Source organism: Pezoporus flaviventris, unplaced genomic scaffold (assembly GCF_033815535.1).
Source record: "Pezoporus flaviventris isolate CSIRO_AGI_PZ_B2104156 unplaced genomic scaffold, CSIRO_AGI_Pfla_v1 ptg000054l, whole genome shotgun sequence".
In the NCBI taxonomy this organism is placed as follows: Eukaryota; Metazoa; Chordata; class Aves; order Psittaciformes; family Psittacidae; genus Pezoporus; species Pezoporus flaviventris.
This window is the reverse complement of record NW_026892602.1, coordinates 2,007,873-2,034,200: the sequence shown is the minus strand read 5'-3', so window position 1 is coordinate 2,034,200 and position 26,328 is coordinate 2,007,873. Positions and strand designations below refer to the sequence as shown.

The following is a 26,328-nucleotide window of genomic DNA, read 5'->3' as shown; positions in this document are numbered from 1 at the left end:
TTAACAAAGTGAAGTTTGATATGACATTGCCAGATTGATGTCAGTGTTACTGGTTTCAGCTCAGAGACTTGCTTACTTAGTAGCCCACCTGCTCTTAAACCTTAACTGAGAACTGCAATGGTGTGTTAAGTTCTGTGGATGTACTTGCAGGATTTATAGCATCATTTTCTTCCATTCACTGCTTTGCTGTATGATGATGGGTAAAAAACTTACCTAGTTTCAACCATCTGTTAAATAAGCTTAATGATGAATTCTAGAACTTGCTGGATACTCAAGCAGCAGAAAAATTTTTGAATGAACATAGTAGCTTGTTCAGGCCAAGAAGTAACAAGTAACAGTATAGAGAGGTTAGAGACTTTTGAGTGTCTCTCTCTTAGTTAAAACAAAAATGAAAAACCACAAAATGCAGAACTGAAAATTAAACTGGCTTAGGTTAGTTAGTGTTCCAGTTTTCTGGAGCTGGAACCAAGCACTGTGGGAGCTGGATATAAAGCAGTTTCTACTTGGAATTTTATTTGGGTAGAGACTTTGAGGTAATTTTCATAAAAAAAAAAAAATGGAGATGTTGAAGGGAACAGGTCCATAAAAAGCTTAAATTTGGATTTACTGATTTCTTATTATTGAAATGTAGTTACTGCCTTGCTGTAATAAAATACACTAAGGCGTTACTTAAAATCTCGTTAACCTCTCAGCAATCCTAGATATTTTTTAGCGCAGAAATTAACATTTCTTGAGAGCAAATACAATTTTCAAGTTAGAAAGATCTTACAGAGAGATAAAGCTGTGCAGGATCCATTGTCTTGTTTTGCTGGTTTTTTTTTTGTTTGTTTGTTTTATTTTGTTTTTTGTTTTTTTTTTTTAAACCACAATAATTAGGCACAATGCCAGGCAGCACAATGGAATAGAAGTCTTCTTCATAGAGTATTTTTTTTACAGGCAGTGATGGACACATACAGACATCTGTATTTTTTTTTGCTTTGTGAAACTCTCTTCATGATTGTATCTTCTATGGAAAAGACTTTGGGTCATTAATTAATCTTTTTTTTTCTTAAGGTATCTACATGCAGTTTGAGTTTTGAGTGTTTTTTGGTTTGAAAGGTGATTGCTAACACTGGCCATAATATTTTGAGGTTTTTTTCGTCTTCAAGATACCTTGAGGGTATTTGATATGGTGTAATGTTGACTATCATGCACAAAGAGCATTTTTGAAGTAATGTCAGTCTGCCCTGCATGTTTTTAGTACAGTTAATTGGTGGTAGAGAACAGGAAAAAGCCCTGGTTTTAATCCTTTATGTCACTAAAAGAATTTTTCTGCTACTCAGTTACTTATCTCTGTAGCTCCTTCTGATTTCCAGCATGATTATATGTAGAAAAAAAAAGTGCATAACTGCAGAAGTTCCTTAAGTTTGTGTTTACAATACTTTTTTTTTAAATCTTTATAAGACTGACTGTGTTTGCAAGAGTATTTTCTTTGCTGAAATACTAAGAGCTGTTTGTAGACAACCAAACTCTAGAGAAGGGTTGGGGCTTTTTTTTTTTTTTTTTGTGTGTTCTTTCTGGTTTGAAACACTGTAACGCTATTTAATTCCTGCTACTGGACTGTGGTACATGAGATTTCTAAAGCCTTCAGTTTGAGTTTATGGTATTTCTGATTTTTTTGAAATCTAGTCTACATGTGTGGACCTGGTAGTGTCCATTTTTCATTCAGCTGCAGTAGGTCAACTGTTAAAGTATGCATAATCAAGTTTGGAGTTCATCTGAAAAAATGACTGACTCTGTGATTCACTCAGGAATTGGAGGTGTATTTATTTCCCTTTAAATACTTTTTAAGGCCTAAATTAAAGCTTTCAGGTATAAAATTTGAGTTGTTTGAAACTAAGGTGGTAGCAAACAGATGTTTAACTGGGTTGCTTTCAGGGGTTGAGATGCATGACTGTGGAAAGATTTTATGCTATATTGCAGGCCGTCATCAACACTAGTAAACTATATAGCAAGAGGCGACTCTTCTATTCCAGAGTCTGGTGAAGTGAAAAGTCCACTTTTCAGTACTGTTGGGTTTTTTACTATAGGTCAGAGAGTTACTTAGTAAAAATACACTTCTCCTATTGCCAAGGCATCTATCTTTTAAAGTTTATTGTCTGTTAATTTAGACTTCAGTCCTAGTTTGTGTTAACATAACCTTTTCAGGAGTGTAAAAATTAGTGTGTTATGTTTTAAGGCTTTACAGGCTGCTTTTGGATTGAGCAAGTTTTGTAGATGCCTTGAGATGCTAATTGCATCCATAGAAACTGAGAGTGCTAGTTAACTGGAGAGCTCCTTCTTTACTCCCCATTTCTAGAAGTAAAATGCAAAATTTCTGCATGATTACTGCCATCTTTCATAAAATCTGTGTTCCTTTTTGTTTCTGGGATGAGCTGATTGGTTTTGACCATTTTATATTAGCTCCAAAGCACTTCAAATCTTTTAGGCATAGCAGAGTAATAACTGTGTGTGTAGACTTGATTTCTGTACAGCCTTCCTGAATCAGCTCATATAATTGGAGTCTGGATAATATAAGGAGTGCATTATATATAATGTTATGCAATAATATAATAAGAAATAATATTACGCAACATGGTGCATAACTTGGTCTGCCTAAACTAAAGGGAATTAACTTGAGGAATATAGGGCGATATATGATTCAGTTGATCATTGCTTTATTCTGGGAGGGGCATGACCTCACAGAAGATCCACAAAATGAGAATAAAAAATGTAGTGGTAGGGACAGGAGTGTCTCCATTACAGAGATGGTGCTGCTTCTGCCCAGTGCTTGCAAGTCAGTCTCCACCTTTTTGTGAGTTGCGTCAGGAAATGCTTCTCGGAGAGGATGGACTCTGTAGTTCCAAACTGCTTTCAGTCTCTCCCTTTCTAGTTACATGCTAGTTTCAGCTGGTAGATTACACCTGGGAGAGTTCAGTTATATTATGTTTTTTCTTCACAGGTATCTATAATTCCATCATTTGTATTTTAGACATGGTTTTCTTTACATGAATTTTTGATATAAGAATTTAGAGACTAAGTGGGGAAGTCTAGGACATCTTTGTATGCTAAGTATACTACTTTAATATGATTGTTTATAAGAGGAGGAAAGAAGATCTACAGTCAAAAATGAATTCCATATGGAAAACTACATTTGAAGTTGCAAGTAAAAGGGGATATTTAAGATTCTGTTCCTGGAAAATATGGCACATCTTCCACTACTTAGCTTTATCTGTATAATATATAGTCTCACTTGAAGGTCTCTGTTGGGGTGGAACAATTTCTCCTGGAGTATATACAAAACTTAATATTCTTGTCTGGCACACATCCTGCTGAAGAACCTGGAAAGTGTCAGAAACTTGGTTTCTCAGGCTGAAATTTCTCCTGTTTTTTGCTTTGTTTGTATGAGAGATCATACAGCACATGCTATACAGGCGTTTTTGGGGTATGATGCATACCTGAAGACATTCTTTATTGTCGTGTTTTTGTACCTTCTTCAATCTGAAGTGATCTTCCTGATTGCAGGAAAGAAAATAAAAAACAAAAACAAAAGACATGAGTCATGTTGCTTTATTGAAAGAAAAATCTGTATATGCTGTTTTGTAATCTGATCATGAAGGGTTTCCTTTACTAAAAACCAGGAGTAATGCTTCAATATATAGTATATCTTCATTTCTCTCTCCCATTTTATTGGGTTTATGAATGTGTGTGTTGCAGGCCACATGTTTTTATAATCAAGTTTTGTGTTACAGTTTGCTGCTCCTTTCATTGGGGAAAAAGACTGTGGCTAGTAACTCTTGTAATAACTTTTTAGCTTGTAACGACAGGATGCACATAGATATTTAGTCTTAAAAAATCATCAAAAATTAAAATTAAAGAGAATGAAGAGTGCTCAGGCCATCTCAGACAGCTATGCTCTGTTTCTTTGCTGTTTCTTTTCTCCTGTTCCTCTGGGTTTAAAATGCTTCAGGGAAGGTTCAGCGGCTTGGTAGTTTTCCAGTCAGTAGGCTGAGGTAGTAGCTGCACTGAAGCAATTCCTTAGCTGTAGTTTCTGAGCCCATGGTTCAGGGTTGGTGGATTCTTTTATTTTACTGTGTTAGGTGGACATTTGTTGTTCAGTCTTAGTAGAAAGAGGAAGGATTTTACCTATATGGTGATGGTGTTTTCATGATGTAATTTCTTTTCTAACTCTTTTTTCAATCTAATAAAAATTGGCAGCCACCTAAAAAAAAAAAAAGGAAAAAAAAACCCATACAAAGGCACTTTGTTATTTTAACCATAATATGCAGTTGGATTATTTCAGACACATATGAACCAATTTAAAATAGAAAACTAAGTGCTTTCTCTTAAATCTATTGATATTTATTGACTGATAACTGCGTGAATTCTTAAATTTTTTAAGGAGAAAAAAGTCTTTCATGCTTTCATTGTGAAATAAATGCTTAATAACGGTCATTTCTTTGACTCAAAGTTGGCTCTTTTTATCAAAGATTTGCTGACTTTATTTTTGAAAAGGCCATTGTTTGCCTCTGAAAGGTTCTTAATAGAGCTTTATCAGGTGACTAAATTTGAACAGCCAGAAATATTTCAGTATAAACTTTCTCATTCTTACTCTGGATTGCTTAAATTTTAATCTTGTGAACTGCAGCAAGAAATTTGAAGATGTATCCCCTCTCCCTCTTCTGCCCTTTAATTTATTCCCTACTAGCAAAATCTTATTATGATCCTACTGAGTCTCTATCAGTTTTGCTATTATTTGTGTACTCTGCACATTAAAATTTACTTCTGCATCTATTTTAGGAAATAGAATTTCTTTCAACCCGTAGGGAGAAAAAAGTTGTGTACTTTGTTTTACATACAGACTGTTTTAAAAATGTTTCAAATATTGGGTTGCTATAATTCTTGCATTAACTTTTATTTGATGCAAATTATGTTTATGTAATCTTCAATAATTTTGAGTTATGGAAATTATTTCCGATTAAGAAAATACTGTCTTATGCAGAAAAAAGAGAGGACTGAAAGGAAGCTTGAAACATCAAGTGCTAACCTTACATCTTGTTCGGGCATGGGGATTTTTATTCTGTTTCATGGTGTTTTCATGTAACAGTGCATGAAAATCCAGGCCTAGGAAACGGGCTGTTACCTGGATATTTTTTCCTGAAGAAATCCTATTTTTGTTTTATACATAAATTTGGAAAAAAAAATAAAGGGGCTAAACACTTTTCTTGATGGCCCTAATCTCTCCTAGTTTAAAGGAAGAGGAGCAAATGCCCAAGTTTTGTGCATGTTCTCCCTAGCTTGGGGAACAGAAATTATGTAGTCGTTTCACTGTGAACTCTGAAAGTAATCAGCTCAGCCCCTAGAGGGTTTTCTCAGTCAACTTAGATCATGTGGATCCAGCTCAGATTTCTTTCTCTGCAGTGTGGTCCTTGTGCTGAGTTTTGCTTCTACCATGTTACCTCAAAGAGTGCTCTATATGCATGGGCTCAATACACTTATATTTGTCCTTGTTCTCATTAATGAAAGTACTTGAGACTTGGTAAAACCCTGAATAACTTGGTCTGACGTCAGAGCTGACCCTATGTTGGGCCAGAGGTGGGACTACAGGCCTCTTGAGGTCCTTTCCAGGCTGAATTTGCCATGATTCTAAGTGTATGTAGAGGCCACTAAGGACTTTGACATTCTAATTCTAATGTGCAGTGGAAGTTTGGGGAACAATTCCTTCATTAATCTGAAAATGAGCTAAACTTTTATAACTCAATAATTCCTAGGTGACTTATGCAAAGTAAAAAGGTTACTTAATTCAGGCAGGTACCTTGTTTCCTGAACAGAGTTGGTGCTGAACAATTCTGATGCTCAATGAATAATTGAATTTTAATGAATGCTAAATAAATAATCAAACTCTAAGAACAGCCGGCTGTAACGTGACTCATCCATATGCCACAGTTGTTGTTTTATGGTAGTAGTTTGACACAGGTACTGTAAAACCTGAGTTCCCATCCATTAAAATGATGATGTGATAGCTGTTTACTATAATTTCAGGTGGTTGGCAGCTGTAATAAAACCAACTAATAAGAAGACTGTGTAGCACATGTCACTGAATAAATGAAATTTATTGTTATTTAGTAAGGTAAATTTAAGATGCAGGGAATTTGTATGCAGTAAAGCAAAATGTATAGTTACTGTTGTATCAATGTCATTAATCATAAGCCCGCAGATGGTAGCCTCGCACCAGTGGCTCCTCAGCCAAGCACACACACCAGGGGTCTGAACCTGTGGTTCCTCTCGTACTGAGCAGGATTACTATTGCAACAATGCATCATCAGTAGGGTAAAAATCCCACCTAGACATTTGATGTTGCGTCATTGGTTGCTTGAGGTTGACCCAGGAGATGACAGTCTTACTTGGACTACATGGGTAAAGCCCTTCCTGAATCTTCGTTAGCAAAGACAAGCCTTCCTCATAGGAGAAAGAAAACTCCTATCTTCAAACCTGGGCAGATGAAGCTCGTCTACCCCTGTAAGGTCTTCCATCTAAGAGAAGGACTCTGCGCAGGCTGAAAGGGCTTACTCTCACTTGTATGTATGGACAGGCGAGGGTCGAAACAGCAGGTGACAAGGTGCATAGGAAGCTGGAGATCCAGCTTTGCATGTGGGCAGACCAGGGCATTGGTTGCTCAAGATTGCCCCAGGAAATGACAGTCCTGGTCAAACACTTCCTGACTGCCTAAGCAGCTTTTTTTTCCAATCGGATTTGCCTGTCCCACATGCCCTTGGTCATCGTGCTTGTAGTAAGCGTGGTTAAAGCCCTTCCCAAATCTTTGCTCGTGAAGCCAAGCCATCAGTCAATGTCATTAATATCCATGTAGTATAAAAGTGGAATTGTATGGCTTATTATATATATGAGCTATAAATCCAAACTATGTCTATTAGTCCAAATATTTGGCTGCTCATCTTCTGCTAACCAGGTACTTGGTATCTGTGTCTTCCCAGCCTTTGCTGAGAAAGCTGAGAAAAGTGGCAGTTAGCATTTCTCCCTAAATCCAGGTCCTCACCTGGGCCCCAAATGTTGAAATCAAATTAAATAGGGAGTGGGAAAAGCACAGACAGAATGACTTTGAAAGTGAGCTGGGTATGAATACACTGTACTTAGCCACAAGTACTTCCTGAGGGTGGTTTCATGATACATTTTAGCCAATCTAATGTCACATTGTTGCTGCCTGTGAAGGCTTGCCATCCCTCTCTACTGATCTCACTCACCAATAGCACCCGCACGAAGTAGATGCCAGAAGGCAATACATGGTGAGGAGACTGCCTTAGCAACTGTGGCACTGACTTGTTCCTTCACAGAAGTTAGGATCAGCCAAACATGGTAATACGAACTCTGGAGTTTCCTCTCATATGCTTCCTACTCAGAGAGTACCTACTCAGGACTCTCGCTTTAAAAGAGGACAGGATGTTCTTTCTCTCTTTAATACCTTGCAAAATCACAAACCTTCACAATCTGCCATGCTGCACTTCTAGTTTGCAAATATTACAAATGATCATATTATTCTGTTGGTTTGAGGGAAGGTGGGATCTCGGCTGGTACCTCATTTGTACTCAAAAGCCAGGTGCCATGGTAGTGTGCAAAATAGTATCAGAGAATGGTCCATTTACTTCCTGGTTATTTGCTCTGCATGTTCCTTCTGCTCCAGATACACGTGTGCATTTAAAAGTCCAGCAGGAATTTTTTCCAGTGACTTTCCCCTTCTACCATGTCAAGGCAAGTGCTACAGGCTAAGAGTGTTAGGGCCTTTGTATCCCTTCTGTATTCAGGTAAATAATCTTTATTGGGTTTTCTCCCCCAAGAGACTGAAACCTTTGTGTAAATTAAAAAGCTGATTGTGCAAACTGAATCATCATCAGTTCCTACTGAAGAATATCATAGACAAAGGAAATACACCTTCCCATTTTTTTTCTACATAACCTCTGATATCAAAAAACAAAACAAAACAAAACAAAAATAAATCCATTTTCTTGGTTATTTTCTGAAGAAGAAAATTCTTGAATTCAAAATACATTTATTTAAAATTAATCCAATGACTCTGAACCCAAATTGAGGTGGAGGGGCAGACACTCAATTGAAATTTTCCACTTTTGAGGAAATTATTTCAGGATTTTAGAACTTTAACTGACCAGACACAATAGTTTCATACAGAGCTTTTCACAGGAGCTCACGGAAGATAGAATATTGCATGTTTTAGAGTTTTAGAACCTAAACCCAAATGTATTTTCAGATGGGCACGTAGCCATGATAATGGTGAGATCAGTATCCACTGCAGTACCAAACCCTGACAAAATCTTTGTTCTGGAAACCTTATTAGTAGTTGGATCTTTTAGAGCCTAGTGATTTTGACCAGTGTTGTACAAAGAAACATAAGAAGGCAGTGTCTGCTCCAGGAAAAGTTTGTCTTGTCCTTTTAGGTTGGCAAGAGGACTTGGCAAGGCAGGAAGATGGAGAAGGGAAAAATGACCTGTCGAAATCTGAGGGGGTATAAACAAAAGCCCTTGGCAGAACTAGAGTCTTTTAAACATTAGTCTAGGATGTAACCAAGCAGTTCTGTCTGAGTAATTGTAAAATGTGACAAAGGGAGGGGGAAACAGATCTGTTCTTTCCCACAGGATTTATACTGCATGTTTTAGCTCTTCTGTCACTTAGTGGAGAATTCTGTCATCTTTCTTTCTGCTTTTTTTGGTGTAGACTGTCTTTTGAATCATATAATGTGGTGAGGGTTGTTTGTTTTTTTTTTGAGGAAGGATATTTGTTTTGCTTTCTTTGGGAAATGCTGTGTTTTTACAAGCTAATAACTTCTGGGATTTAATTTCTCTTACAGTTTGCTTCATTCTATATCAGGTACTTTTTTGTCCTTGTTTTCTCCTTGGTCCCCTCACCCCCCATTTTCTTTGTTTTCCCCATAGTTTCTGTCTAGGGCCAGAATAATTCCTGATAGCTGAATTCCTGATAGCTGAATTCCTGGATAACATCATAATATAAGGATGTACAAAAACCAGGGTGTGTCCCAAAGTTGGGACTTTATTGCTCTCTACAACTAGAGGTAGTGAGCTGGGGGTCAGTCTCTTCTACCAAGTAACAAGCAATAGGACAAGAGGAGATGGCCTCAAGCTATGCCAGGGGAGGTTTAGGTTGGGTATTAGGAAATATTTCTTCACAGAGAGGGTAATCAGGTACTGGAACAGGTTCCCAGGACAGTGGTAGAAGCCAGAAACTGATTTTTAGATCAATGTGGAGACCCAGCCAGGCAGGTGAAAAACAAAGAATGGGACTAGAAGCAGGCCTTGGACTGAATAAAGTTCTTAGAAATTGCCTAGAGGCTGTTTGCCCTGTGGGAAGTGGTTGCATAATGGAAATCAGTCTCTGGGGAAGTCTGATCCCTTCTGAAATAAAACCTGGAAAGGAAATCTGTCCATAATACGAAGGCTTTGTTAATGCTTTTAGGACTACAGTGACATATGGCTCCTACTGCTTGATTGATGTGAAAGGGGTAGAAATTTGAAGCCTGTTCCCTGAATAGAGGAAAACTCAGAGAAAGATGAGAACATAGAAAGATGAAAATGATTTCTAGATATTCTTGTAAACAACATAATACCACTTAGCATGTTTATTTCTTTTACCTTTTTGGAGGAGATTACTACTAGGTTGCTTTCTTTTTCTGTTAAAAGTTTTCCAGCGATCTTCACCATAGGCTCACAATTTTAAAGGATTATTTGTATTTGGAAACCATAACGTTTGTGTGTAATTTAGGGTGTTTTTTTTAATCTTACAAGAATTCACAGACCTTGTGGGCTCAAGTAAAATAATAATCTCAGCCACACTCATAGTCAAGCTGTAGAACTGTACTTGCAGGTGTTGCTTGAATAAAGCCAAATGTAATTGCTATGCAAGTCAGCAGGAAATCTGATTCACTTGTATGTGAACCAAGTTCACAAATGGCTGCAGTGATTAGCAGCACGACTTTTCTGTGTCCAGCTGTTCTCCTGCAGAAAGCCTTAGAATGGTTCTAGAACCTGTCATCAAAAATTTGTCCTGTTGTTATGAAGGATGAACTTGTCTTATGTACAATAGTGCTTAAATCAGTCAGTAGTCCCAAGTGCCTTACTTTCTTTAAAGTTGGATTTGACCAATATATTGGCAACCAGCATGGCTTTTTCCTTTGCTTAACCACAGGGTACGAACCTCAGGTTTTAAACTGCTGCTAATCTGTTGATGAATCCCACTGAGGAGAAAAGGTTACTACATAATGATTTCCAAATAGGTCTTTCGAATTAGAAAGCAATATGTTTATTGGGAAATATACAAAGTTCTTGTTTGGTATTAAATTTGAACATTTTGCATTAGAAATAGCTTGTGGAGCTATTGTTGTCTATGCTGCAGTACTCTTTTGAGTAAGAAGTAATTATTTTCAGGGACTGAAAGCGTAGTCCTAATTTTGTAAAGAAACACCGGACTACTAGGGTTGGGAATGTGATTCGGTTGTGTTTTGTTTTTTGAATCTTCTCAGGAGTTTGATAATGGAACATGTTCTGGAATGTTTACACATGGAAATAGCTGTGGAATCTTTATGAAAGTAGGCTGCTGGAGGGGCTTTTTTGTATTCAAAAAAGCTGCTTATCGCTCTTGAGTTTACAACGATTTGTGTATATAAGTTGACCTGCTGAAGCAGAGATGTATATTTACAAGATAAAAATCTGTAGGCTTTGGGAAGTTAATGTTTTCTACTAATGCCTGCAGTTTTAAATGCACTTGCACAGTTAACTGCTGTGATTTTATACAAAATGTATTGCCTTCTATGATGGGGCTACAGAACTGATGGACAGGGGTAGAGCAGTTGATGTCATCTACCTGGACTTGTGCAAAGCATTCGACACTGTCCCACATGACATCCTTGTCTCTAAATTGGAGAGACATCAATTTGATGGATGGACCACTCAGTGAATAAAGAACTGGCTGGATGGCCGCACGCAAAGAGTTGTGGTCAATGGCTCAATGTCCGGCTGGAGACCAGTAACGAGTGGTGTCCCTCAGGGATCAGTGTTGGGACCGGTCTTGTTTAACAGCTTTGTCGCTGACATGGACAGTGGGATTGAGTGCGCCTCAGCAAGTTTGCCGATGACACCAAGCTGTGTGGTTCGGTTGATACACTGGAGGGAAGGAATGCCATCCAGAGGGACCTTGACACACTTGTGAGGTGGGCTGATGCCAACCTCATGAGGTTTAACCATGCCAAGTGCAAGGTCCTACACCTGGGTGGGAGCAATCCCAGGCACGGCTACAGGTTGGGCAGAGAAGAGATTCAGAGCAGCCCTGTGGAGAAGGACTTGGGGGTGTTGGTGGATGAGAAAATGAACATGAGCCGGCTTCAGTGTTAGCTTGCAGCCCAGAAAGCCAACTGTATCCTGGGCTGCGTCAAAAGGATCGTGACCAGCAGGTCGAAGGAGGTGATCCTGCCCCTCTACTCTGCTCTTGGGAGACCTCACTTGGAGTATTGTGTGCAGTTCTGATGTCCTCAACATAAAAAGGACATGGAACTGTTGGAACAAGTCCAGAGGAGGCCACGAGGATGATCAGGGAACTGGAGCACCTCCCGTATGAAGACAGGCTGAGGAAGTTGGGGCTGTTCAGCCTGGAGAAGAGAAGGCTGTGTGGAGACCTCACAGCAGCCTTCCAGTATCTGAAAGGGGGCTATAGGGATGCTGGGAAGGGACTCTTCATTAGGGACTGTAGTGATAGGACAAGGGGTAACGGGTTAAAACTTAAACAGGGGAAGTTTAGATTGGATATAAGAAGGAAGTTCTTTCCTGTTAGGGTGGTGAGGCACTGGAATAGGTTGCCCATGGAGGTTGTGAATGCTCCATCCCTGGCAGTGATCAAGGCCAGGTTGGACGAGGCCTTGGGTGATATGTTTTAGCGTAAGGTGTCCCTGCCCATGCAGGGGGGATGGAACTAGATGATCTTAAGGTCCTTTCCAACCCTAACTATTCTATGATTCTATGTTGCATCAGTGCCTCTGAAAAAGTAGTAAGAAGAGTATAACTCTCTTTCTGGCTGGCTGCTTCATAAAAAAGTAGTTCAGAGGCAGAATGAAAAGCAGTCATTGTTTCATCTTATCACTTTTGTACCTCATGTTCATTTACACAGTTCAGGTGGAGATTGTATAAGACTGTCTAGTCTTCTGTAGAGGACAGTGTGGAACTGTGTAAAGGGGTTCTGACAAGTGTTTCTGGTTACTGTTGAACTTGGAACTCAGTTGTACATTCCATTTTGCTTATGGCAGTCTTTTTACAAGAAGTTTCTACAGAAATTAGAGTGCACTTAGTTTCAGAGATACTAATTATAAAGCCTGGATTACTACGGACTGTGCATGTCCATAGTAATAAATTACTCAGTAATTCCATCTAGGATTTGTGGAACTTGATGGTAGAGCAAAACCATACAGCTGGATGTCAAGAGTGATGCATTAGTGTAAGGTAACCCCCTTAATTACCTGATAACTGAAAACTGCTTTAAAGACCATGCTTTGCCACATACCTTTCCTCATGCTTTGCTTAACAAAGATGAGTATCTACATTTCTGAAAATGCCATCATTTGCTGCACAGTTCTTCTCCAGCAGGAATCTGTTGTGTTTCTCTTGCAGCTTTCCTCTTCAGCAGGCATTGCTGAAATTTGTGAAAGTTTAGTAAACATGTCTCTCATGAGATGGCAAACACATTGATGGTGAAAATGTTGGCTTATTTTTTTTCTGGGTTAAGTTTTTCTTTTTTTTTAATTTTGTGGGTTGGTTTGTTTTAAGAATATTACAACTGAAAAAATGCTAAAGTGTGGAGAATCTCAGTTATTGCAGAAACAAATGGCAGGGTTGAGTGAGTGGTGCAGCTGGAAGTACAAAACGAATGTAATGCAATTTATTTGGCTTTTGTGACTTATAATCAGGAAAATCTGAGGCATCTATTATTATGACAAATGTGCTGGTGAATCCAGCTTGGAAACATAACTTTTGATTACTATTGGGAGTACTATACTTGATTTGATGGAAGAGATTTGCCAAGAGCATAATGAGAATTGCTGTGTCATTTAAGAGATACTTAAAAAAATGCAGTGGGATACGACAAGACGAGGGGGGACTCTGTTAGGAAAGTGGTCACTCTAAGCCTCAGTGATGCTGGACTGCTACTACTGTCTGTCCCTTTCTCTTCTGATTGTCTTACTTGCAAGATTTCTGTTTACATAGTTTTAGAAGCTGCAGTGCTTGAATGTGCAGGATCCTGTAGCTATAATAGTTTTCTTACAATATGGATAGGAAAATTATCCATGTACCATTAGCCACCTGACTTTAAAGCATCATGAAAAGTGACTATTTTTTTATTTTTTCTAGTGCAGATAATACCAGAACTCTCTTACAGTACACATACAACTGGTATGCCTAAATCAATGACAGCATTTTCTGGTTTTATGCATCCCTTCTGAGGGGTGTATGATTACCAGGCATAGAATGTTTGAGCAATTAGTGAGACATATATGCAGGGGATATTTATTAATTTTTGTAGGTAAAATTCTGAAGCTTGATACTGGATTTCTTTTAAGTATCATTGCTTATTCTTATTTACAGTACAGTCTGTGTATATGGCAGTTACCTGCATTTTTTTAGTAGCATCTGGTATACTATCATAAAAGACAGCCTCTGGTCATGAGTAACATCAGGGCTGCAGAAACAGCATTTGGAATCCCTAAGAGATCACCTATATTTCCGTACCTGAATCTCTATAATATTTATTGGCTATGTAGAAGTGAAGTATCTCCTTCATTGCCATTCCAAAATAAAGTGAAATTTGAATCTTGTTCCGAGTTTAATGGAGAATAGTAATATTGGAAGGAAGGCATCTCTTGAAGTGGAAGTAACTGTCTGTAAAGATTGGCAATACTGAAAGAATGGCATGCATAGAGGTCAATAAATAAAAGAATAAAAGGTATAATTCAGAAAGATTAAAGGGATGAAATATCTAATGCGAAGGATTGGTGGTTTCTTTTAGCCATACTGGCAATAATAACAACGAGTTTCTTATGGGAAATCTCAGTCAAATTGACATTGACAAATAGTGCTGTTCTTTAAGTAGAATTTGCTAGGTACAGAGAATAAATTAGATTATTATTGTAAGCCTAGAGGTCTACTAATATGTAAATCAGGTGATTTACATAGTCTGAGTGTTTTTGTAGCTAAGATTTTTGTATGTATTTTGCTGTAAGTCTTAGAATTCTTCAGTGTGAAGAATGAACAAATAAAGTCAGCACTTATTAATGGGTGAAAAGCATTCTTTGTTCTCAAAGTGGTTAATGGGCTGACTAAAACTTGATATAGCCTGTTAACTTTCACAACTATCTTTTCTTTGTAGCGGAAAGGTGAGCACACCAGGGACAGGAGAAAACAGGACTTCTTTTCTCACTGTGGCTGCTCAGTTATGAATTGTGACAGACATATAGAAAACTCAGCTACAAACCTCACATTGCACCTGTTGCTCTGCTGCTGTGGTATTTGAAAAGGAATTTTGAAACCTATCTGAGCTTCCTATCTGAGTATCCCACTCTTTACTGTGGCAGTTCATTACCCACTTCTCAGAATTGACTTCCTGGTAATTTTGTTTGAATCAAGGAAATAAGTTCTGGAAAAGTGCAGCCCTTTCCAGCCTGGTGCATCTGACCTTTCAGAAGTCAATGTTCCAATTTTCTGATCCAGATGGTTGAGGAAATCTTTCTAATAAAGTAAATCTCTACAGATGCAAACAGTTCATTAATAATTCAAATTGCCTGAATTAAGACAGTCATTCCATTCTTTATTCAGTGTTTGAATTAGTGTAATCTGATTTCCTGTACTGCCTTTACCAAATCTTATTTTGATATAGCATATGATTAGGCCATGCTATGAAATAACATGTTGTAAGGGGTTCTATTGAAAGGCTCTGGTCATAATAATGTAGACAGTGAAGACTAGCATGTATATGAAAAGAAATCTTTATATATAAAATCTAGAAATGCTTACAAATCGCTTGTTTCATACCATTACATCAAGTCATTTGCAGTCAAATGCGAGTGTGATGGTCAATCTGGTCTAACAGTAATTTGGATAAGAAACTTCCACAGGTAGCCAGGTCTTCTAGTCTGTGTATCTAGTTTTAAGTAATTTGAGTGATGCTTAATTATTAACTGTTCGAGCATTCAGTTTTAAAACTGTACATGGTGTTTTGTCTTAAAATTGTGGTTAAATTTTTGTTGATGTAGTATTTTTTCTTAGTTGTAGAAAGAAATGGTTTTGTATGAGAAACAGAACACACTGCTCAGTTCACTACTGAGATATAGCTGTGTAACTCTCATGTCACAAATATATCTAGATTTCCTAATAATTCAGGAAAAAAACTACCCCAAAACCCATAAAACAAAGAACAGTGTAGGTTAAGAGAACCTGGTGATATGCAGAGGAGTCTTTGTTCTGAATTTTAGAAGGATGGAGTTATACAATACAAGCTTCATTACTTGACTGCTCTCAGCCTTTCTAGGTAACAAGGAAATGTGGCCTTAGCCTTTAGTCAGAGTCTTAGCATGGCAAATAAACTGATGAATGTACATCAGCAGTTTTTGAACTTTTTCTGTGAAAGTTTCTAGAGGTTTATAGATGCACTTGCATTGGATGTGGATACTGTACTTGGACTTCTGTCATTCAATGTTTAGACGGTAAATTCTACTGTACAGAACTCAGTGAGTCAGAAATACTGGTTAACTAACCCACCTTGAACAGTCCTGGACTCTTGCACTACAAGAAACAGCAGAGCTCTGCAAAGTTTGAGGTTCATGAAGCTGAACAAGAGCTCAAGTGGAGGTGAAGGACCCTATTGTTCAGTCAGAAAGAAAAGCTCTTAAATACTTACTTGGGTTTCTGATTGGCTTTTAGCCATACTTGCTTAACTAGCATGCTGCCAGTAACCTTCAGTAGTGAGAATTGGGCTCTCCAGAAAAGGAGGGATTGGAGGTACTAATCAGAACAAGTTTGCATGTTTGGTTTGTTGTTTGTTTTTTTTCTGATACTAAAAGTGTGAATGCACTAGGCCGCTTCAGTTCTTCATCTCATAAACATTTATTTTCAAAGTGATTCAACACAGAAAATATCACCTCTGTTTTACCTTCTTGTTTTCGATAAAAGGATTTTCTTGGGGGGGGGGGGGGGGGGGGGGGGGAGGGAGGGGGAGGGTGGTTGTTTTAAAGTATTCATCTTTCTAATAGGAAGTGTAATAATCTGACTGCTCGATCACTGGCTTTCAGGTGGTTGTACCATTTTGAGTTTTATAAAATTGAACAGTAAAATTATAACAGTAACAGTATAGCATGAAACCCACAGACCACCCCCTCTTGAACACCTGAAGTCATTATACATGCTAAGTCTGCAACCATTAGGCTCACAGCACTATGAATGATCTGGCATTATGGCTTCCCTTTGTCAGCAATTGTTCAATTATGTGAACATGAACATTTATTAATTTGTATTGGTGGCTAGGAAAAAAAAGGACAGTGGTTTTAGGGATCTAATGTTTTAGAGAAGAGGGCAGGTAAAGTGAAAGAACTGAGACATGGGAGAGATATTACAAGCAGCCAAATCACTTCTGTTAATTGTATTGCTTATTTTTTAAGAGCTGTAAGGAACTGGGAAGGAATGAAGTTGAGATTTGACTAATGGTTGCCTTGACTGCATTATGAAAGAAATGGATAAAATCCTTTTGAAATAGATTCAACTTTTAAAAAAGAAAGAGACTCTGTTACTGTTTTTTTTTTTTCTTACATCATCATCTGGCAAATGAGATATACTTTGGAAGAACAAAACATAGTTGAGATACTAGTATGACAGAACATTTAATTGGCAGTCACAGAAATTTCCAGAATGTATCAGAGTTTTCTGCAAGAAGAGATGGCAATATTACTATGTGCAAAATAGTGCAAGGAGGCATCACTTATAGGTGCTGTAGAGTATAATTTTATTCAACATGTTTTCTAACTACTGAGTAAACCCTTCTTTGCATAAAAGAGTAAGTTACTCAAATATTTAGATTGACAAGATTACTTAATTCCCTTGGTACTTGTCATGGGGGGATATATTATAGCCTCTCACCATCTCTACAGCATTCCCACTACAAGCATTGTCTAATAACTTTGATTGGGTCAAGTTCATGTATATTGTGCAAATGGAATGTAGAACGGGCAACACTAATAGGAAATTGTTCACTTGGTCATTGAGGGGATCCTAGAGCCACAGTTAGGGATAAGGCTAAACTGCATTTGATTTCCAGACCTGTTTTCTGATAGTCTTCTAATACGTAGTGTTTCATTACTCTGCAAGTTACTCTTCTGTGGTAAAAAATAATGGAAGCATGGCATAAGGCACACTTTTCTTTGTTTTAAAATTGTTAAACCTGACATTTTTTCTGTATACAAAACTGGATCTACAAATATGGTGGCTATTAAGTTTAACTTAGGTCAAATTTATTTGAGAAAACATTCTTACAAAAATAAATAAAAAAAATAGACTGAACTATTTTTAAAGGCCTTTTTCTAATTCTGGCCACTGTTCTGCTTTTCTACTGAATCTGATGAAGAAGGCACCAGACTAAAAATGAAATCCCATCCTGTCCTTGATGTGACTCTGGTCAGATTGACAAAGCTTTTGGTGCACAGTTTTTCTTGACACTGTTTTGAGGAGTACACCCATGTATATGTATAATTTATTTTTTCTTTTTCCCCCAAACAAACCCCTTCCTTTCCTTTTTGCCCCAAGTAAACATCAGCCTTAATTGCACGTGATCCTGAAGCTAAGAAAAAAATTTTCACGCCTTCTAATAGGGGAAAAAAAAAAAAAAAGAAGCCATACAGCCTGCAGTTACCATGCCAACACTATTCCCTGGGGTGTAGCCACACAGAGGTGGATGCTGTGAAATTAAGCTCTTCATGATAAATAGGAGGTACCATTCGATGTGGCAGTTCACTGAAGCTTTCATGTGCATTATATTTTACCATTTGTATGTTTAATGTTATGATTAATCTGGTCTTTCTGTTGTTCCCTTCTCCCTCTTTGTGCGCACTACAGTTTCCTATTTTTGTGGGATGTGAGAAATCTTGGCATTTCAAAACATACAGTGTATAGTAATTTCCAGGAAAAATGGATTATAAAATGGATATGATGTGATAAATGTGGCTTCTGACTCAAATTCTGCCTGACATGTAGTTGTGTCTCTGAAGTTGTTTGAGGTGTACTCTGCTCTTGTTTCCTTTGGACTTGCACAGTCTATTTTGGGGGGCAATATGGGGATAAGCAAAATATTTCACAGGGGAACCACTAGCAAAAATAGCACGAGACTGGCGCAGGACAAAATTAAGTGTGTTTCTGTGCTTACATGTGATTCTTCTACAGCTGATCTTTGAGTTGGGGAGCCAACAAGAGATTAGGGGGTACTGTTCGCAGTAAATTTTTAAGCAGGTTGTAAATCTCTGTGGCCTTCAGAGATCTTAATTAGAATTGTATGTTACAGTTTCTACAGTGTTGTTCTATTTTAGTATTTTGATTTAGTGACTGCTTTGGAAAGCACGTCTAGTATGTTCACAAACTTACTTGAAGGAAATCCCTTCTGTGAGTTAAGAAGCTCAGTTGCTTGTTTTTGGTTTTTTGTTTTTTTTCCTACCAGTTTGTCTCTCAGTCCTCCACTCACAAATACATGCAAAGTACAGACAGAGCTGTTCATAACATGGTGAGCTTGCCAAGTTCACTTGCTTGAACTTTCTTGGAAGTCTGTGTTGGTTATATAAGTGGAAATTCAGTGGGATATTTTACTAACACTTTTTCAAGTCTCTTGGGAAGTTGCTTTGTGCACTAGAAATGCCAGTCATGCGCCTCCAAAATTTATTAGTCTGTTTAGATCTTTCTTGGGTCATATTAAAGAAAGCAGTCTTTAACTCAATAACAGCTAATTAAAAATATCTAAATTGAAATGGCTGTGCATACTGATTTTTTGCTAAAGGCATAAAGCAACAGAGTGAAATTAATATTAACTGTGCTTATATAAAGTCCCAGTGAGGTTTCCTTTCTTCCAGAGCAGTTATACTAAGAAATGTTCAGTACAGCAGAAAGTGCACTTTGCCAGTGTAACTATTAAACATTGAAAAGTTAGCTAAAAAGCTGACTAAATCTATTACTGTTAGTTATGTGGAATTATAAAAGGGATTAATACATATTGTAGCGAAGTTTTAAAAACTGGGCTGCTAGTAGATAGAAGCTTATCAAGCCAAAACATGGGGGCTGTGGTTTATACCTAATAGGTGCAACTGTGTATACTGGAGACTTAGTAATTAATACTTAAAGATACCTAAGATACTAATGCATCTGACAGTTTCCTGTCAACCACTGTTTTCTTCTCGGTGTGCTTTTCTGAGATGGCAGCCAGAGCGTCGTGTATTTAAATCGTTATATTACATCAGGCCCAATGAAGTTGTTTTTGACATCTGCCAGCATTGTGTTAATGAGGCTAAACTAGAAAGGGGTATGAGTGCAGAAAATCCAATTAGAAGCTGCTGCATAACAGCTGTTATAGCAACGTATAGTACAGATGCAGAAACAATATACGGATGATGGACTCTAATTTTGAATATATATTTTATGTGATGTACGTAATTGCCTGTCTTTGGTATCTGTCTGATGGTCTGTTTTGGACTGTCTCATTTGCACAGTAAGCTATTTTCCTGTGACTCCATACGATGTATAAATTCCTTTAGCAGTTGAGTCTGACTGCTTAGTTACCCACAAAATTTGACTGTGAAAGCACAGGAGTTGTAATTGTGACTTAAAGATTTTCATAGCCCCAATTCTTTCCTGTAAAAGGTATCAATTAACTAAACTGAGGGGAAGGATCTGAAGCTACAAGTTACTAAAACTTACCTTCTCTGTATTTTTATAGATTCCCTTGAACAGGTTATATTTTTATGTTGTAGCCCTTAGGGATTGTTTTTCGATGAACTATAAATGTAATGAACTTTTCACTTGATGAAAACATCAATAAGCACATACCAACTTGCCAGATTTTTTTTTTTTCCTCATAAGCAAGGAAGCTGTTGGCTCTAATGTTACATCTTTGGACTTCTCATGATCTTTTAAAAACTGAATTGGGTAAGGCTAAATTCTGCAGCTGGAACTCAAATGAAACTCATGTTGCCTTGTGGAATGACCACATACCTGCTGCTACATTAAAAAGAGCTCTGCTATGGTATTTGTGACCCAGCTTAGAGGAAGACTGTTTTTCAAAAACCTTTAATTTGGTCATGTTAGCTAATGAACTGAGCAGGCCTCAAATGTAATAACTTTGTAAAGCAATATGTATAAATTGCATTACTGTCTACTGAAAGTAAATTTTTGCAGCTACTTGAATGGGAAGAAGCCAGGCAACAGCAGGACATGACAGTTAGATGAGTCACATGTTCCTGAAGTTAATCTGAAATTTTTAGCCCTAACTAGTGGTTAATGCAAAGCTTTTAATTGTGAATCACCGATCACCTCACAGAGCATACTTTAATCTTTACATTGTGTATTGCCAGGCAGAACACCTGGAAATACGATGTAAGTGGTAACTCTATGCGCTACATCTGTCTACCTTGCACTACACAGGAAATGAGCGTGGTATTCTGATGCAGAAGTGAAGACATGCCTCTGAATTAAAATGCATCAGGTTGTCTGAATGCAGAAATTAACCACCTGATTGAAAGTGTGCCTCATAAATATTAATTCTAACTGCACTGTAAAAATAGAAAGCATATTACAACCTCTAGTTAATAGATACTGACTCCCATGTTCTTCAGGAATATTTTCAGAAGATTGTCAGTTCACTTTTGTTGTAGTGGATTCATTTGGCAAACAGAGACCAGAACCTTGGTGTTTGCAGCTTGATCCTAACGTGTGCTCATGTGCTTATCTCTATATGTTGAGCTGCTTTCAGGCTTAAATCCTGAAGGGTCTACTTAAAATGGAGATTGTATGTTACTAAATAAGCCTTGATCTGCAGAGGAAGAGTGAAGGGGAAAATTGCAGTCAAATAATGGGCTAAAAAGGAGAGAGACACAGTTAATCATAATCCAGTGCTGGCAGTAGGCATTAATAGTAAATGTTACCAGTCACATTAAACAGGCAACGCGTTGCTCTCACAGGAATCTCTTTGAATATGTAAAGACAGTGCAGCAGAGTTGTGTGATTAGAACTTCCCAAGATGATAGTAAAGCCTGTTGAGTATCCCTATGCAATTCCAAAATCTAAGAATAAAATTTCCTTACTTAATTACTGCCCAAGCAAAAAAACTAGAGTTGAACTATATGTCCGGGAAAATAATTAAGGCCTCTATAATGTGCTTGTGATTTCTGGTATCGGGGAAGGTAGTTCTGAGTTTTCCTATCATACTGACTGACAGGTTTCAGTATTGCTTGATGCCTTGCTTTTGCTCTTAGGAAAGCAGTTTCAACACTGCTAGCAGATCTTGCTAGGTATTGACAAAATGAGAAAATCCCTCAGCTGCCTGAATGTCTTATGTTGCTGTTGGTACTGGTAATAAGGTAGCTGTACTTAATGAGGCATCAAATTCTTCAAATTAAATATTCAGTGTTTCTTTGAGGGGTGTCTTAGAATCATAGAGCCACAGAAGGGTTTGGGTTGGAAAGATTATCTCGTTCCAGCCCGCCTGCCATAGGCAGGGATGCCTTACCCTAGACCATGTCACTCAAGGCTCTGGCCAGCCTGGCCTTGCACAGTTAATGCCAGTACTTAAAATTTTTTGGGGGCAATGTTAGTTGTCAGAGTACTTGGAAATTTTACATAATTGTTATGTAATTTAATGCTGTTTAATGATAATGTTGTTGAAGATGTTTAGCTATGAAGACTAGAGTCGTAGTATTCAAGAATTAAAATAACATTAATGCAGCTCGTTTTGAAAAAAATTATATGCAACAGTATCAGCATAGTCTATTGACTATTGGGTAGGGTTGGTCCTAATACACAAGTAATTTCAGTTGTTATCTGCAGTATGTTTATAGAATAAACTTATTAAAGTGGAAATTTGTATCAGTCCCTCAAAATATAGAGGAATAGCTAAATTAAATATGAGTGATTATAATGGAGAAAGAGAAGGAAATATGTAACTAATGAAAAAATAGTGGCAGTAAAAGTAATACTAACTTGGATGGGAGAGCTGATGAAATAAAATGATGCAGAATACAGGGTGGTCAATGTAAGGAAATGACCAGCTGATGTGCAATCATGCATGGTGTCTTCACCATAGAAAGACTAACAGATTTGTAAGAGGTGTTACTAGACATTCTCCATTTTGTTTAGGGATTCTCTACTCTAAAACACTTCAACATTAATGTATAGAAAGTGGGTCTACGAAAGAGAAGACAACATTTCAGCGGAAAGCTCTATCCCAGGGGTTTATTTCACTGCCTATTGTATTGTAAGCTGGGAAGGAGAGGTTATGCTGTGGGATTTTTCTCTTTATTTGTTTATGCAGTTATGTTACCTTTTTTTTGCTTATGCTGTCGTAGTTTTATTTCCTTAAAGCTTATGCTGTGTTTGCATGCACAAATGGACATGCAGGCATGCAGGGTTTAGTAATAACAAAACATAATAGGATTTCACTTTTTTGTCCGTACTCTGATGGCAACATGTGTTTCATTAGCACTCTGATTTCAGTCCTCTTGCTAAGGTTCCTGTCTTGCTGCTGGATTCTGAAAGCACTTGATCAGTTGATCTTGGAAATGCGCTGAGCTTTTTCCCAAAAACTTTCATACTCACTGTCAGCAAGTGTAATTTTTAACAGTTTGATTTTATGTGTAAATCGCTGAAATAGAAGTGGAGGAATCACTAAATTTCTAATGATTTTTCTTGAACCAGAGAATTGAGAATCTATATGTAATAAGATGGGTACTCTTTCTGCACTATTTGTAAAACTAGGTGAATAATACAAAGATCTCAGTACAAGGACAGTGGCTGTTTTTCTGTGCAGTCAGTAAATTAAAGATTTTTTTTCTGTTTTCTGGAAAACTCCCTGTAACATATACCCTGCACCTATGTAATTTTTTAACTTTTAACTATGCGGTAATTTTTACCAGCATTGCGTCTCCATTCCTTGGTGATTATAGTCACACAAATTTGTTCTGATGGGTGTTGTTATTATAAGAGGACTCTAGGCACTCTGTGGCTTGTCTTGAATGATGCGTGTAAGCAAGGCTGTGTTATACAAAGACATCTTTTGACAAAGGCTAAGTTCAAGAATTCAGATTTTTAGTTTCAAGGTTTTAGTTTCTGCAGTAGTAGAATCTCCCCTGGATATCTGTTCCTTTTCCAAAGCTCTACTTGTTTCTTTGAAAGTCTAAGCCATGATGCTGAGAAAATCTTCCAATACCACTATTTAGATTAACCTTTCATGTTCTCTAGTGCCTTTCCACATTTTACTGGAACCCTGATATTTTTTTTCCTCTCCTGATTTCCCTGTGTTTCCTACTCTTCTTAAATATAACTGAATAAACTTCAGATTTGTATAATGTACGTGAAGTGATTTTATTTAGACCTGCTTTACAGTCTGTTAATCTGTGAAATTGAGTACTGAAGTTGATGTAACAATGGGGTAGTGAGAGGAGTGGGAGAGAACCCAAATTAGAACGGAGAGAGATCCACAGATTATGGAATATAACCGGAAGAGATTTACAAATGTCTTGTGTGAAAGACTTGCGTATTTGATTATAACATCCCCTGTTGGAGCATATTTTCATGTGGGACTATATCAATTCGTTGAGGACGGTAAACGGAAAAAGCACAGTTACTTAATGTATAAAAAGAAAGGATACTGTAGTAGGTAAGTAACCATATGGAGTGTGTCTGTTAGGAGAAAAATTCATCAAGTTGATCTTTTTCCTAACACTCTTTCCTCACCCCTCCACAAACACATCAGTTTTCTTTCTAGGTTTGCATATGGGTAGCAGGCTTGTACTACACAAATTACCTTTTAATTTTATTTAAATATTTTAATACTTTGTATATTGAAGATATTCTTAAAATCAAAGTTTTCTTTCTATATAACCTCTTGCCTAATTCTATATATATCACCAAATTAATATAAAATATTAAAAATGAAAAAAAAACCAAAACTAATAGAGAAGGACAGTGAATTTTACAAAGTTTAAACCAAGAATGTGAAAGGCCAGTAGTAAAGACTGTTGGACCCAAGTTCAAATCTAGAGCTGCAGGGTGATATTTGCAAACTTAGCAGCTGGTGCTTATCTGTATGTCTGACAGAGCAAAGCTTTGACTTCAGTAACACATACCATAATAATTCAAATGTTACTTAGTTTATATATGCATTAGGAAAGACCCTTTGCAGTTGAAGTCATTATTTTCTACGCCTTTTAAGGTGACCTGTGTGCTTGCTGCTCCTCTGACCTTTATCCCAGCCTATTAGGGTAGCTGTGATTGGCAGCCTTGAATAAGAATCCGCCATATTAAAACAGATGAAAGTTGTGATGTGGATGTATTTTGGAGAACCTTGTTGTTATATCTTTGTTTCTATTGTTCTGTTTAGTGACAGTGAACGACGACCTCCTATCTCTGTGTATTTGAGTGCTGCTGCTTTAGGAAAATCTTTAGGTTTTCTAAATTTGGGGATTTTCCTTTCTCCTTGTATATTTCTCTGAGTAATTTCACTGTCTTCTGCTGTGTTTTGGACGTGTTTAGACAAGTAGTTTCTATAGGCAATGATGTGTACTGGTTTGGTTTGGGCTAGTATTTCCTCGATCCTGTCAAGGACAAAACCCAAACCTGACCATATTGATAAGTCCATGGGCGAACAGGGAAAGTGAACAAATCATTAGCTAAACAGCTGTCATGGGCTGATACTAGAAAACTGTAAACAAGAGATGCTTAGGAGAGATTGTTTGAAAAACTAGCTGAGAAAGTAAATATCATACATCAGCAGCTTACTGGTGCTGTAGCTCTGATTATTGCCATGAGAACTTTTTGGTGGTCTTTCTGATCTGGCATTTTCTCCCTATGATTTTTCAGAGAATGTTTAAGCTTTAAGGCACGAACAGTGCTGTGTCTTGAGGTAAGAGAACAGGACTCCAGGCTGTGTTCTAACACCTACTTCCAGGACTGTTCCATGTAGTCACATTGTCCACAAACTGTACAGTTGAGTATACCCCACTAGATGGGTGCTCTCAATAAAGCCTTTAGCTGAGCTATGCTCTGTTCATTTGAAAGAGTACCAGTGGCTGTCTGCAATGGATAGACAAGGCTTTGGAGGCTAAGAGGGTGGCACTGTTTTCTCTAGCCTTGCAAGATGGTTGTCAGAGTTTCAACCAAGTACCAGTATCTTTAAAAGGGCTAATTCTAGTTAGTTTCTTGTTTATTTTACCAGTTATTTTGAATTCTAAACTCTAAAGGTACCTTTCAAGACAGCCTGTCTGGGAAACATAGGTGTCTAGTTCAGAGGGTTCCTCTCTGTAATCCAGGTGCCTAAAAGCTAAGTAATGAAATGGCTTTCAGTTGTCTATAAAAATAGAAGTTTACTGTCAGGTCATAGCCAGTTTTTTACCTGTCCAGGTCATCTTTAGAAAATAATCTTTTATCTGCCCTTAATCACCCATACTCCCTTCCCCATGCAGTGTTTTAGGTGATGGAATAATGCATTCTAAAAGCACCTGAGAGCACATATAAGAGACTAAGGTATGTAAATTAATTGCAACTCATTACAGTCCTATAATTAGGTAAAAGAGAGCACAGTATGTCTCTGAACACAGAAAGCAGGGTGAAATACTTTTTTATTCTTTTTTTCTTTTTTAAGGAAAGATGTGGCAGCAGTATAATGAACTTGTAGTTAGATTCTTCAGCACTTAGATATGCTGCAAGAACAGCCATTGTAAAGCAGATTAATGCTACAAAAAGGTGGTGTCAAACACATTACTTCTTTCTTTCACGCAGATTTAGAAACATGATTTCCCCCAAGCTTGTGCACTTTTTGTGTAATTATTATTCTTCTGTGCAAACTTCATTGTAACATTTTGCAATTTCATTTAAATGAAAGCTGATCTTTAAGGCAACTGGAATGCCTGTTTTGAAAACAGTGTTGTCCTGGGTTCAGGAATATTTGGAATATGTACTCTGATTACTGTGGATTAAATACTCCTTTGAGGGACAG

General features: G+C 37.5%; 1 protein-coding gene across 4 annotated transcripts in view; it reads left to right on the top strand.

Moving 5' to 3' along the window:
* Positions 1-26,328, top strand: part of SMPD3 (sphingomyelin phosphodiesterase 3) — a 115,719-nt gene that overhangs the window by 29,212 nt on the left and 60,179 nt on the right. Inside the window, exon 1 of one of the 4 annotated variants that reach the window (XM_061469003.1) lies at positions 26,000-26,075. The exons of the other annotated variants lie outside the window; for them this stretch is intronic. The gene's annotated coding sequence lies outside the window, so the exon portion shown is untranslated. Of the gene's footprint in view, positions 1-25,999; positions 26,076-26,328 lie in introns of those variants that run through there. 4 annotated transcript variants of the gene reach the window in all.